The sequence below is a fragment of the Acartia tonsa genome, chromosome 14, assembly GCF_053477335.1.
Source record: "Acartia tonsa isolate MP-2025a chromosome 14, ASM5347733v1, whole genome shotgun sequence".
Taxonomy (NCBI): Eukaryota; Metazoa; Arthropoda; class Copepoda; order Calanoida; family Acartiidae; genus Acartia; species Acartia tonsa.
Window position 1 is genome coordinate 39984049 of NC_137273.1, and position 14204 is coordinate 39998252.

The following is a 14204-nucleotide window of genomic DNA, read 5'->3' on the forward strand; positions in this document are numbered from 1 at the left end:
AGCGGGCTTCATGCTTTATTTTACTCACCCAAAATACAAATAAACCCCCCTTAAAAAAATTACCCCCTCAAATAAAAAAGCTTGGACGCCCTTGTTCTAATGATCTTGGTATTGTTTGAATATTTAACCCTTTTTTTTTAAACTGAAAAAATTACCATATTAACCCACCCTTACCTTACCTAAAATGTAATTTTAGAATGCTTATAACTTTGTGTTATTGAGGCTGCATTTTCATGGTAATTTTACACATGTTAAAGTTGTCCTATTAATTGAAAACTTTTTATGATGATTCCTATAACAGTTAGGAAATGATGCAACTAAAAATCATTACAAGAAAGCATATACGTCCAAGGGGGGGGGGGGGGGGTAAAGAGGTGATTAACCCCCCCAAGTGAATTTTGGGGTGTTGTAGGCACCCCCAAAATTTTGGATTTTCAAATTTTACCCACCCCAAATAAAAAAGCTTCCCTCTATGATATAAAGATTACCCCCCCCCCCCCAAAAAAAATTTCATTTTCAAATTTTTACTTCCCCCCCCCAAATGAAAAAGCTTGGACGCCTCTGCAAGAAAGTTCCTGCGTCCATTTAATACATGCAGATATTTAGCTTTTTTACAACTATTTTTATATGATATAATACATATGATTTTTAGAATACAGTTATAAGCGAAGCATATAATCAAGTGCTTTAAATGTAAGTATGGCTTTAAGAATTATCCTATATTTAAACCTTAAAGTTTAGGGAGGGGGGGGGGGGGGTTTATCTCATTTTCTGTGTGTGAAAGATAGAAAACGTAGTGACTATATGAGTATGACACATAACTCAGAGTTGAAACTTTTTAAATATCTCCATACTAAAGGTCACATGAAGCGAGCAAAAATAGCATCGTCATCCATTCAAAAAAATATTTTTTTTTACTTAGAGACTTTAAATTTTAAACTTAATCTTTTCTAACATACCCACATAATATTTTGATGAAAATCTGCCGCCTTTACAGGCTGACAACATACTACAGCAATTGGCAGCTGCCATGTATAGCTGCCACTGCGGAAATTTATATTTTGTAATTTCTTAGATGATAAATATTTATGAATAAATTTTGGTACTTGCTTACATGTGGTAGACTGGAGCACCGAAACCCCCCCCCCCCCCCGCTTAGTTTTGACAAAAATCAAAAATAAGGGGGGGGGGGTAGTTTTTTAATGTCTGGAAAACGGCAAGGAGGAAAAAAGCACGGCAAGGCAAAGAATTAACCCCCCCCTTAATTTTGAAGAAAATCAAAAATAAGGGGGGGTAGTTTTTTCACTGTACAACACGCCAGAAAGTTGAGTGAGGTAAATCAAGTAAATCCAGTATGCCAGAGGGGAAACCTTATTACGAGATATTCATGTTTTGGGGCATAATTTCCTTATTTATTGACTGATTTTAGTAATAGATGTATCCCTGAACAGGTAGTCTTAAGGAGAATATATCAGAAGTGTTTTCATGGGGACTGTCCTTTGCCTTGCCGTGCTTTTTTCCTCCTTGCCGTTTTCCAGACATTAAAAAACTACCCCCCCCTTATTTTTGATTTTTGTCAAAAATAAGCGGGGGGGGGGGGGGTTTTCGGTGCTCCGGTCTTCACATGTAAGCAAGCACCTAAATTTTTCTTCTAACTTTAACAATAAGAAAATTACAGATGTTTAAAATTTTTATGTAAAAAAAGGACTTAAATACAAGTTTTAAATAAAAGGGTGAAAGAAGCAAAATATGAATATGGCACCCCCAAAATTTTTTTCATTTTACCCCCCCCATTCAAAATTTACCCCTACCCTGGGGGTGCCGTAGGCACCCCCAACCATTAAGGAGGGGGTATTTACCCCCCCAAAATTGTTTGGGGGGGGTAAATACCCCAAAATAAAAAATCTCTAATAAAAAAAATTTTTGCGCGCTTCGCGCGCATTTCTAATACTATATATTTAATAAAATTTAAATTACCCCCCCAAAAAATTTTACCCCGGGGGTAAATTTTGGGGGGGGTAAACTAAATTTACCCCTGCCAACAGATTTCAGGGGGGGTAATTACCCCCCCCAAGCAAATTTTACCCCCGGGGTAAAAATTTTTGGGGGGGGGTAAAAAAAATTTGCGGCGCGCTTCGCGCGCCATTTTACCCCACCCAAACACGAATTACCCCCCCCCTAAAAATTTTTTACCCCCCCCAAAATAAAAACCTTGGACGCCCCTGCCTACCCCCCCCCCCTTTTGACCAATTAAGGGGCAGAAATGGGTTTAAGGGTTTAGTAGTTTTGCTTACAATTTACTTACAATTTTGTTTACACTTATAAATTTATATTCTTACCTACTATTTCAGAAATTCACTTTTATGGATGTTTTCATCCTTATTTACTAAAAAAGTTTACTTCTTTTGTTTTTTTTTGTTTGGGATATTAATTAATGTAACTTTAATGTTAGTCTTAAAATTTAAAAGTTAATGATAAGAGTTATTTTTACAGACTTGACTAATGGACTGACCCAATTATAGATAAGCATTTAAATTTTTTAACAAAACACTCTTTTCACTTATAACAAAGGAAGAAAACTGGACTGTGTGTGTGAAAGTGTTTTCTATTGAAACTGCCTAGTGCCTTTTCTGTCTGCTTCTTGGGAAAATTTCTAAACAAGTTCTTTTCAGAGAATATTTCAAATGTCGTCTTTGCCTTCAGAAATTTGATAAATATACAAAAAGTATAACAACATCCATAAGTAGCGAAGCACAGAAAAATAATGTATAAGAATACAGACAAGAAATTTAAAGAGCAAATGTTAAAAATCAAGAATATTAAAGAAAAAGTCACAAAACCTTTCTAATTTATCTTTATTTTGTATATCTGTATTTCAGTATCTCCCCTAAATAATCCCTAAAAAAATATTTAGGCGCACTTCCACTTCCACTATCAAAATTTTTACAATTGCCCAAAATCAAAAGACTATCCTATTGTCTGTTTCGACAGATCTCACTAACCGCTGAACCGATATTGTTCTCCTTTACAGTGAAGCTTCTTATAGGTCCTGTAAAGGTTTTAAACTATTTTTGGAGCGGGTGTCTTCACCCCCCTTCCCCCCCCAAAAAAATTAAAATGGGATGAGGTCGACTTTTCCTCCATCTACCAGTGCCCTTAGAGGATTCAAGGGGCGTAGCCGCTAGTATAGTATATAGTTCTACCAGATTAAAACAGTTCTGAACTTTGGTCCTGGGATGGTTTTCGACTATTTTATTTTTATGAAAAAAGTCTGGGCTTTAGGCTTTTTTTCTGCCCTTTCTGCTAGTCATTTCATACAATATAGTTGTCACAAGCGACTGTGCCCCAAGCATCGAGGGAAAGAATAAACCAAACATAAGCTTAAATTTATAAAAAAAAATAACACTAAAATGGAACACAGTAATAGTGTCTGACTGATTATGACGTAACAAAAAAAATTAGCCAATGAGAGGCCGTTATTGACCAATGGTAAAATTTATTGTGGCCTCTCATTGGCTAATTTTTGTTGTTGTTTGATGGTTACCCAATAACAAAATAAGTAATCATACAATTTGTTGAAGTTTAATCATCCATACAATATGTCAGCTACAGATATTCTCAAATACTAATTGTTATACATGTCAGTTTATATTCAGATTACTTGGTCTTACAAATAAACTGTTTCAGTATCTTGGGTCGAAAAAGGTCTGTTTTTAAAGCATTTTTGACAGATTTATGGCCCAAAACTTATTATGACCAAACATATAAAAAACTTACAGACTGTAGTAGCTACGCCCCTATAGGCCTTTAGTGGCACTTCGGAGAATGGGGGAGAGTTGACCTTCTGTTTTACATAATAGTTTTATAAAGATTTTTGGGGGTATTTTTTTCCATGGACCTCCTCCAAAATAGTTATTACCCTCTCAGGACCCATGAAAAGCTACATTGTAAAGGAGAACCATATTGGTTTAGCAGACCCACAGACATCCTGTTACTTTTATATAAAAGGATAAAACTAATTTAGAGGTCAATGTCAAACTATATACAAATACATTTGAAATTTTTCGTTGGTGTCCAAAATTTTTGGTGTGCTGCAAACCAGGCAGGGACGGGACATTAGACATTAAACTAAATTGGTACCCAAAATTTTTTCACTACGTTGGATTGAAAACTTTGGGCACTTTTACTTAATTTGGTTAATAGTAGCCAACCATTTCAACCGATACTTTTATTCTAAAAAATGGGTAATTTTGTTTATTATCATTGGTCCATTGTCTTATCCCTTAAGATCCCTGCTTGCAAACCCATATTCATTATTGAATCCAATAAATTTATGTACATACAGAACATATGTACATATATGTATATTGTTGTAATTCGTGTATTCAGTTGGGGAAGTAACACAGCATTTTACCAGGGATCTAAAGGGATAAGACAATGGATTAACAATTGATTTTCATCCCCAATGATGATACACAAAATTACCCCTTGAATTCAATAAATTTATGCACATAGAGAACATATAAATTGTAAATATAACACAGGATTTTAACAGGGATCTAAAGGGATAAGACAATGGATTAACAATTGATTTTCATCCCCAATGATGATACACAAAATTACCCCTTGAATTCAATAAATTTATGCACATAGAGAACATATAAATTGTAAATATAACACAGGATTTTAACAGGGATCTAAAGGGATAAGACAATGGATTAACAATTGATTTACATCCCCAAAAATGATATACAAAATAACCCCTTCTAGAGATTAAAATTAGTGGTTATTGAAACGTTTGAACACTCAACTGAATGAGCCAACCAATTAAGTCCCCAAGTTGTTGATCCAATGAATAAAAAAATTTTATTATAAAACTTTGGGGACTAGTGTAATAAATTGCCCATTGTCTAATCTTCTGAATATTAGGAATAGTTATTTATAGCATCATACTATAGACAGCTTTCCATGGATATTAAAATTAAAGTGTTAGACACTATTACTAGGTTCATTAAAACAAGTTTTTTAAATTGATCAAACGATATAACAAAAAAAACCTTGAGTAGATTATAATTTTTGTTAAAGGTTTGGACACTGTTCTGAGTAATCAAATGGAAAGTACCCAATAGTTTGTCAGTCAATTAATAAGATTAGTCATTTCTTGCATTGTATTATAAACAGCTTTCCATACAGTTTTTTAGCCCGTGTCTTCGTCACCTCGGGGCTAAAAAAACTGGTTTTAATCTTATAATTGTATATTTTTATATTCGTAGAAAGCTGGATATAATACAATTCTAGACATAGTTTTTTTGTATGGATGAGAACCGGTTCCTATCCACCAGATTCGAATTAATATGAGAAAAGATGTTTATAACCATAAGTACTAGTGTAACAACATATACTTCAATTTGCTTGGACCTTTTTTTAAGCAAAGCTTTTCTATAATTAGGCTTTGTAATTTCATCCAAATGTTTGTCTGTCCATACCTCTGTTACAGATAGCTTTTATGATTAATTTAGGCCTGTCCAAACTATCCTATTGATTTCAAATCTTTCATGATGATTCCTGTAATAACAATGTACAATTTAGAAAGCATAACATTTCTATGACTGCAACCAGAAAGTCTGTGCTTTGCTTTTAAGGATTTTGTCATACTTGTTAGAGTTACATCCTATGAATGTGTCTTTGTTCAATGTTCATTGCATTTGAACATTGGGGTAAAGTCCCTTTCGTGACATCGCACCTTTATTGGGCGATTCTTTGTATTTTTCACAGTAGCTTTTCTCCTATTTCTAGCCCCTGCAGGGCCAATAACCTAATCCTGTGGGGCAATCACCTAACCCAATATAACCTAACCTAACCTAAAATAACCTATAAAAAGCCATTTTAAAAATATGACGAATCACCCCTTATGGGGCGTTGTTACGAAAGGAACTATTCCCGAACATTGGATATAGAATATACGTGGATAATATGACAGGAGAAAAATTATTGCTTGTTAGGTTGCTGAAATGGACATCATTTATTGGTTAGTTTGTTCATCCAGTAAAAGGGAAGGGGATGAGGTAGAGAGAGGTGATGGGGTGAATCATTGATTTAGTCAGCTATACATTTCACTTTATTTTGAGAACATGAAAATCGTGGGTAAGATTCAAGTAGTAATATATCCATTATTTGAAGTAGGGTTGGAGCACCCCACTGTTTTGGCAAATATTGAAGCAGTGTTTTTAATCAAATTTAATTTATTTCACCACCATACTAAATTAGTTAGTTCATTCAAAACATGCCTTTCAAAGTTTATTAAAAGCGAAGCTTATCTATTATTAGGCTCGTTCCGATCGTCCGTAACGGTTAGCTCTTTTAGTTTATTTAGATATGATAGAGTATTAGAGTTGTTCTATCGATTTTAAAAGTGCATGATGATTTCCATAAGAGTTAGGCATGATTTAGAAAGCGTAGCAACTTTATATGTTACCAGAAAGTCCGTACGTCCATTTGAAACATGCTGATTTCTTACTTTTTTAATAACAACTTTTTGTATGATACAATTACCCTATTTATCTGATTATTGGAATAGCGATGCCAAGGACAACATGTTATAAGCAAGGCATCTCTAAAATCAAATCCTATAAATGAAAGTGTGTCCAATTTTGATACAAATTGATGTTCTGTTTTTAGTAGCGAAGCTACTCTATAATTCACTTTGTCCGTCAGTCCGTAACGCTATGGGGGAAATGGGATTTACTCAGCTCCTATAAAAGATAGAATCAACATTGACAACATTCCCTCTATGAAGGAGCACCATTCAGACTCCTTTTAGCAGTTTTTTGTCTATTTTTATATGTTTTACATATTTCCCCATATCTTTAGTTTTTTTGGCCCAATTTTAAACTTTTTTAGGATATCAGTATCAAAATAAATTTTACTTTGACCGTCGTCATCATACAAAATAAAACAAGGTTTCGTGTTTATTTTCTCCAAAAAATATATTTTTTATTTAATAAATACACTTTAAATCTACCTTTACATAGTCCCATTCACGATTTTTTTGTGCTTCGCTACTGATGGATGTTGTCATCCTTATCTTAAGTTCTACCACTCTGCAAGATATATTGTTTGTTAGATTCTGCCTTTGTATAAATAAGTCAACAGGAAAAGAGAGATATATAGATGAGGAAACAAAAGAAGATAGATAGATAAAGAAAATGGTAGGTGGATAATACTTAAATAGATTGAAGGAGGAATGGATAGATAAATATACATTATACATAGATAGATAGATAGAGAAATAAAAAGAAAAAGCGAATGAAAGAAAGGGAAAGAGAAAGAGAGAGAGAGAAAGGGTAAATGTTAAGATAAGCATAACTGGGTAACAAGACTCACTTCACTTTTTCTCTTACTAAAAGACAAATTAAAAAGAAAGAGAGAAAAAGAGGAAGAAAATGAAAGAGAGAAAGAGAGTGAGATAGAGAAAACTAAAGGAAGAAAGAGAGAGAGAGAGAAAGAAAGAAAGAAAAAGAGAGAGAGACAGAGAGAGAGAGAGAGAGAGAGAGAGACAGAGAGACAGAGAGAGACAGAGAGAGAGAGAGAGAGAGAGAGAGAGAGAGAGAGAAATTGGGAAAGAGAATTTTCAAAGAAAGATAGGTAGATAATTCAATAGAATGACAATCGTTATAAAGGTTGAAACCCTTTATTAAGATGAAAACTATATTATTAGTCAATTCAAATCTTTACAAATCATAGAGAGAGAGAGAGAGAGATAGAGAGAGTGAGTGGGTGAGAGAGAGAGAGAAAGAGAGAGAGAAAGAAAGAGAAAGAAAGAGAGAAAGAAAGATGAGAGAGAGAGAGAGAGAGAGAGAGAGAGAGAGAGAGAGAGAGAGAGAGAGAGAGAGAGAGGAGAGAGAGAGAGAGAGAAAGAAAGGGTAAATGTTAAGATAAGCATAAATGGGTTACAAGACTTACTTTATTTCTTCTCTTACTTAAGGACAAATTATTATAGAGCAGCTTTAAAAGGGTTTTCAAAATAATCCCTTAAAAGTCCCATAATTTGTGCTTATTTATGTTTTCAATAGCGGATCCGCCTCTAAAAGCCTCTAATTTAAATGAAAAGTTATAAAAAAAACATTTAGGGGGATGGGGGTTTCTCCTGGTCCCCACCTTTATACACCTACCCTGCACTTAGATGAGAAGCTTCTCTGTAAAGAAAAACCATAACGGACCAGTGGTTAGCGAGATCCTTCAATGTTGACAATTGTGAAACAGAAAAAAATCATGTTACTTTATATATAAGTGGCAATGTTTTTATTTTATTTTAAATATGTAATTATTTTTTATGTTGTGTTCAAGTCTCTATGTAAAAAAAATTTCGTTTTTTTTTATTTCTCTTGGGAGGGTGGCGATACCCTCCCCAAAATAGTTATAGACCTTCCCAGGACCTATGAGAAGCTAACCTGTTAAGGAAAACCAGATCGGTTCAGCTATTAGCGATATTCTTGGTATAAACATACACACAAACACACATACAAACAGACATCCTGTTACTTTATTATAAGGATTATAACCGATCGAACTTCTGTTTAAAATTCATTGATCTTCTCTTTTAAACGTTTCCTTGGACGATACAGCATGATTAAAGCTTGATTTAGTATGTTTCTAATTTAACTCTTTTTTTCTTTTCTTGTTTATGAAGAAGAAATTTTCACGAACTCAAAGTATAAATCACAGTATAATCTAAAGGGATGAGACAACAAACGATAAATTCATATACATACATCCCCAATGACGAAATACAAAACAACCACTTCTAACTACTAAAATTAATGGCTGAAAAGCTGAGACACATTTCTTTCAATTTTAATTTAAAGGAAAAGTTTATTTGCTACATGTCTTTTTTTCCATGAGCTTTTTGTCTTAGGACAGATAGACAGACAGACATTTTGTTACTTTTATATGCGAATTATATACCCTATTTACTATTTTATTGCATAAATATTTTTTTTAAAGCTAAGCTTTTCTATAGCTAAGGTCGGTCCGTACGTCCGAACGTAACGGATAGCTTTTTTCGTTAATTTAGGCATTTTAGAATTGTTCTATCGATTTCAAACTTTGCATGATGATTCCTGTAGTAGTTAGGTACGATTTAGAAAGCGTAGCAACTCTTTAATCGTTACCAGAATGTCCGTGCGTCCATTTTATACAAGTTGCTTTTTAACTTTTTTAACAACAGTTTTTTTAATGTGATATAATCATCTGATTGATCTGATTTTTAAAGTACTGATTCCTATTACAAAAAAGGTACAGTATTATAAGCGAAGCATCTCTATAATCAAGTCTTAAAATTGTCAGTATGTCCTTAAACAGTATTCTGTATTTAAGAAGTTTTGCAACAAATTTCAGTATAATTTTGTAAAAACTTGTATATTTATATTTTGTATATTCGGTTTTGACACTCTACAAGCGGCAATGTTCGTCTGTCATACCGTTTCAGAGCTTCGCTTTTATGTAGGTTTTCATCCTTGTTAAAATTCAATCTTGCATATCCCCTAAGTATCCATGGGCAATTATATGGGCCTATAGTTGCGTATCAAAGCACACCACCTCATCTATTATATGTAGTTGCGCTTTCCCCACCCCACCATGGCTGTTGTTGGGTACAATTCTATACGGGTTTATTTGTTTATTATCATTTGGGATTATTTTATCATCCATTGTCTTATCCCTTTAGATCCGTGGGCAATTATATGGGCCTATAGTTGCGTATTAAAGCACACCACCTCTCTTCTATTATATTAGTTGCGCTCTAACCCCACCACGGCTGTTTCATAGGGGTATATTTGTTTATTATTATTTGGGATTATTGTATCATCCATTGTCTTATCCCTATATAAGTCTCCATGGGCAATTATATGGGCCTAAATTAAAGCACCTCGTCTCTTCTATTATATGTAGTTGCGCTGCGCTCTCACCTCACCACGGCTGTTGGGTATAATTCCATAGGGGTGTTTCCGCAATTTCGCGGATTTTCTCGATTGGAGAAATAGCTAATTCGAAATTAATCATAAGTTCTCACCAAGTAATAAATACAATCTCAGGCCAAAGTATTAGAAAGTAAGCTTAGATTCTTATGTTTTATTTAATTATTCACTAAAAGTATTCACTTTTGTAAGGGGCTGTTGAGGGTTTTCAACATTCCCCTAAAAAAATACCATTTTTCACCCCCATAAGTGGATATCTGTGTACGCCAATGATGTTGAACTGCTTAATTTGAAAGTTTTTACTTAAAAAATTTTGAAAATATTTTAGCTATGAAAAATATTGGCGGTTTTTGTAGAACCTCTCCTATAGAGATGTGGTGTCGTCGTCTCTCTCTCCATCTCTCTCTCGCTCTCTCTCTCTCTCGTCGCTTTTCCGTGGTGTTATTAGTGAAACTACCTGTACCACGAATAAGGGATAAGACAATGGCTAAAAAAATTTTCTACCTCCAATTTATTTTGAACTAAATTCTGTCTTTTTAGATTATTTAAATCTTTCTAATGAGTTTTAGTTTTTTAATGTCCCCCTATTCCATGACCTATACTCTAACTAACAGCTGAGCAAAAAAGGGGAGAGGGGGGGGGGAGAAAAGGGGTAGAAAGGGGCTCTCTTCAAGTGGGGCAACAAAACAGTGAAAACACCTGTTGTAAAAAAAAACGCAACTTGTATTTTTAAATTTCCTTCATAATATAAAATAGATGAAGACTGTCTGCATTTTTGAAGCTGAAGATCTCACAAGCAGCTAGAAAGATTGGGTCCTTTTTTATGGAAAATATGTTATATTATAATTTTTAATTTAAAATTAAAAATATCCGATAAAAAGTAGGAAAATATATGTAAAAAAGATTGCTACAATTCATAAATAAGGCGATAACATTATAAATCGATAAAAAATAGTAATATGTTATACAGTTATTGATGAAATAATGTTATCATTGAACTAATTTCAATTTTAAAATGTCTTTGAAACAGATTGATATCCGCTGGATTAAAACCGGTTCTCAGCCATACTAAAAAGTCAAGTACAGTATTGTATAACAGACAATTTTCCAGGAATATCAAAATAAAAATCATATGATTAACACCAGTTTTTATAATTTTAATATCCGCGGAAAAGCTGTCTACAATACGATACGATAACTACTATTAAAGTAAAAATCATTTTGCTATTTCTTAGCATTAGGTTATATTAAATAAACATACCCCCCATCCCTTTTATCGGGTTGTACTTGTTAGTTAGTAAGTCAAGTCAACCTATAATAGGATGAAGTTACAAGTGAAATTATAGTGGTTATAATGTTTATTAAAGTGATTTTTATATATTAAAAATGGTGTTAAAAAGTGATTTTAAGTTAAAAATAACATATTTAAAATCAAAGTTTATTATTATGATTATTTATTATTAATTTATGAAAAAATGTGTTCTATATTGAATGGAAGAATTTCTAAGCGAAATCGGGTGTTGTGATTTTTCAAAGGGAAAATTTTGATGTTAAATAGTTGCGTTGTTTGTGAAGCTGTTTTTTAGCGTTCATATTTCATTATTTTTTTGGTAAAGGGGGATTTTAACCCCCTTTTTTAAAATTGTATATGTTATTTCAAAAGAATTTAAAAGTTTTTATTTAATATTTTATATTGGAATTTGAGTAATTTCATTGTATTTTGATTGGTGTTTTAACCTATTACCTTTTGTCCTAACATTTCAACCAATAATTTAATCTGCAGAATGGGAATTTTTTGAATTAGAATTTTGTAAGAAATATAGAGTGGGAGGGGAATACTAGTAGTGTCCAAACTTTTCAACCAATAATTTAATCTACAGAAAGGGTAATTCTGTGTATCATTACAAGGTTTTCAAATCAATGTATCGTCCAATGTCTTATAGGGGAAAACTAGTTTAACTTCCATTGCTATATCCTAGTTTGTCTAAAAAAAAGATGCATTTTTATTGTTTTACTAACAATAAAGCAATTTTTATTGGATTTCTTTACCTTTCAAGTTTTCCTTTTATAGAAAACAATTTTTCCAGTGTGGCTTCGAAACCGATTAATATCCGCTGGATTAGAACTGGGTTTGAGCAATACTGAAAAATCATGTATAGCATCGTTTTACAGACAACTTTTCACTAATATTAAAAAAAGTAAAATTAGTAATAGAAATTTTCATTTGAATGTTTGCGGAAAGTTGTCTTTAAATAACGATAAATAACTTTTCTATGCATTTTAGTTCTAGGGCTAGGTACTATATGAGGAAGGAAGGGAGGGGACATTTGACTGTAAATTACACTGGAAGGGTGATATTGTTTATTATCAATGGCATTGTAATGCAATTTATTGTTCTATCCCTAAAATAATAAAGGAATCATTTCATACTGCTCGCTTCATTTGTATTATGACATGTTAGAATCATCTTTTCGATATCAAACATTCAAAATGAATTCTTATCACAATAAGGAATAATCTGGAAAGCTACCAAGAAACTTAAGAGCCCATTATAAACATTTCGTTTTTTAGTATATCAAGGACATTGTTGTTTTATCTATTGAGTTTTTTTTGTGGTAACTATGTTTTTTTTTCGGCTAATATTTAAGATATACTGCTGATCAATTAGTATTGATGATACCCCTTATATCCAGCCTAAAACCTACTAGGTCTTTCCGTCTGTCGGTCTTGCAACAAAAGGCATATATTGCGTTTAATGGAAATATTTTTCATTGTATATTGTTTACTAATCACATATTTTCTCTTTTTTTTTTTTACTTTTTTATGACCACTTAACATCTGCTCACTACTTATGGATGTTGTCATCTATGTATGTTTGTCATATACTTCTATGACCGTGAAAAGTTTTGCTTTTTTATGGCACTTTTTTAGTTTTGGCTACATGAAATGAAAATTAGTCCACTCAATATTTAATATTCAGAGATTAAGGTATTTATACTTATAATAAGTGACAGGATGTATATGTGTTGTCTTGTCTAATGGATCTTGCTAACCGCTGAACTGATATGATCCTCATTTACTGCAAAGCTTCTCATAGGTCCTGGGAAGGTTTATAGCTATTTTGTGGGAGGTTATCACCATCCTCAGTGTTACCCAACATCTAAAATTAGATATACAAAGCTTAACAAGAATTATGAGAAGGTACATTGTATAGGAGAACCATATCGGTTCAGCGGTTAGCGAGAACCTTCAGTACATACAGACAGATAGACATACTCTTACTTTCATATAAGAATAAGGCAATCATAAAATAATCTCAACTTTACCCTAAAGTTTTTCATTCTACCAAAGGAGAAATCATGATATGGAGAAATATTGATTAATAGTTCTTTGTTTTAATCCTTTATCCCTGTATTTTTTCTTTTATGTTCTATCCCTTTTCCCCTGATACTCTATCAAAGTGAAAATAGGTATTTTTAATAGTTTTGGACAATTCAACTTGTTTCTAAATCGAGAATTTTCTATAATCCTTGTATAAAAATAACAGGTTTTGAAGAATATCACTAATCGCTGAACCGATATGGTTCTACTTTACATTAAAGATTCTCACTGGTCCTGGGAAGGTTTTTTACTTTTATGGGGGGTGGAAAATCGCCCCTCACCGTCCTTCAATTTTCTCTTGGGGCCTACGTTTATTGGGGTTTATCCGTTAACATCTTGCTAACCACTGAACCAATTGCAATCCCCTTATTAGGGAGGCTTCTTTTAAGAACCTGGGATGGTTTTAAGCTATTTTCTGATACTCCTTTCAAATACAGACAACCTAGATGCTAGGGACTGCTAGTTAAGGGTCAAAGCATTTATTTTTTTATTCAAAGTTTTTATTTGCTACGATCTACGATTTTTGAATAAAAGCCTTTTTCGCCCATTCTATCTTATGGATTTTTGATCCAATTAATAAATAATCTTTTTACGTAATTCCACTAAAAAAATTACAAAAAATAAATTTTTTAAGCTTTTGTTATTGAAGATTGAACTGGTTTTAATCTAGTTTCATCAAGTTTATATAACTAATGACAATATAAATTCTATTACACTTTAAGTAAACTTTAAGAATAGATATAGTATATCTAGATCCATATTCAGTAAATTAGACCAATAAGAATATAGTGTAAGAACAATCAGGCTATCTTATTGGTATAAACATAGGATAAAGCTAACTTTCGAGAA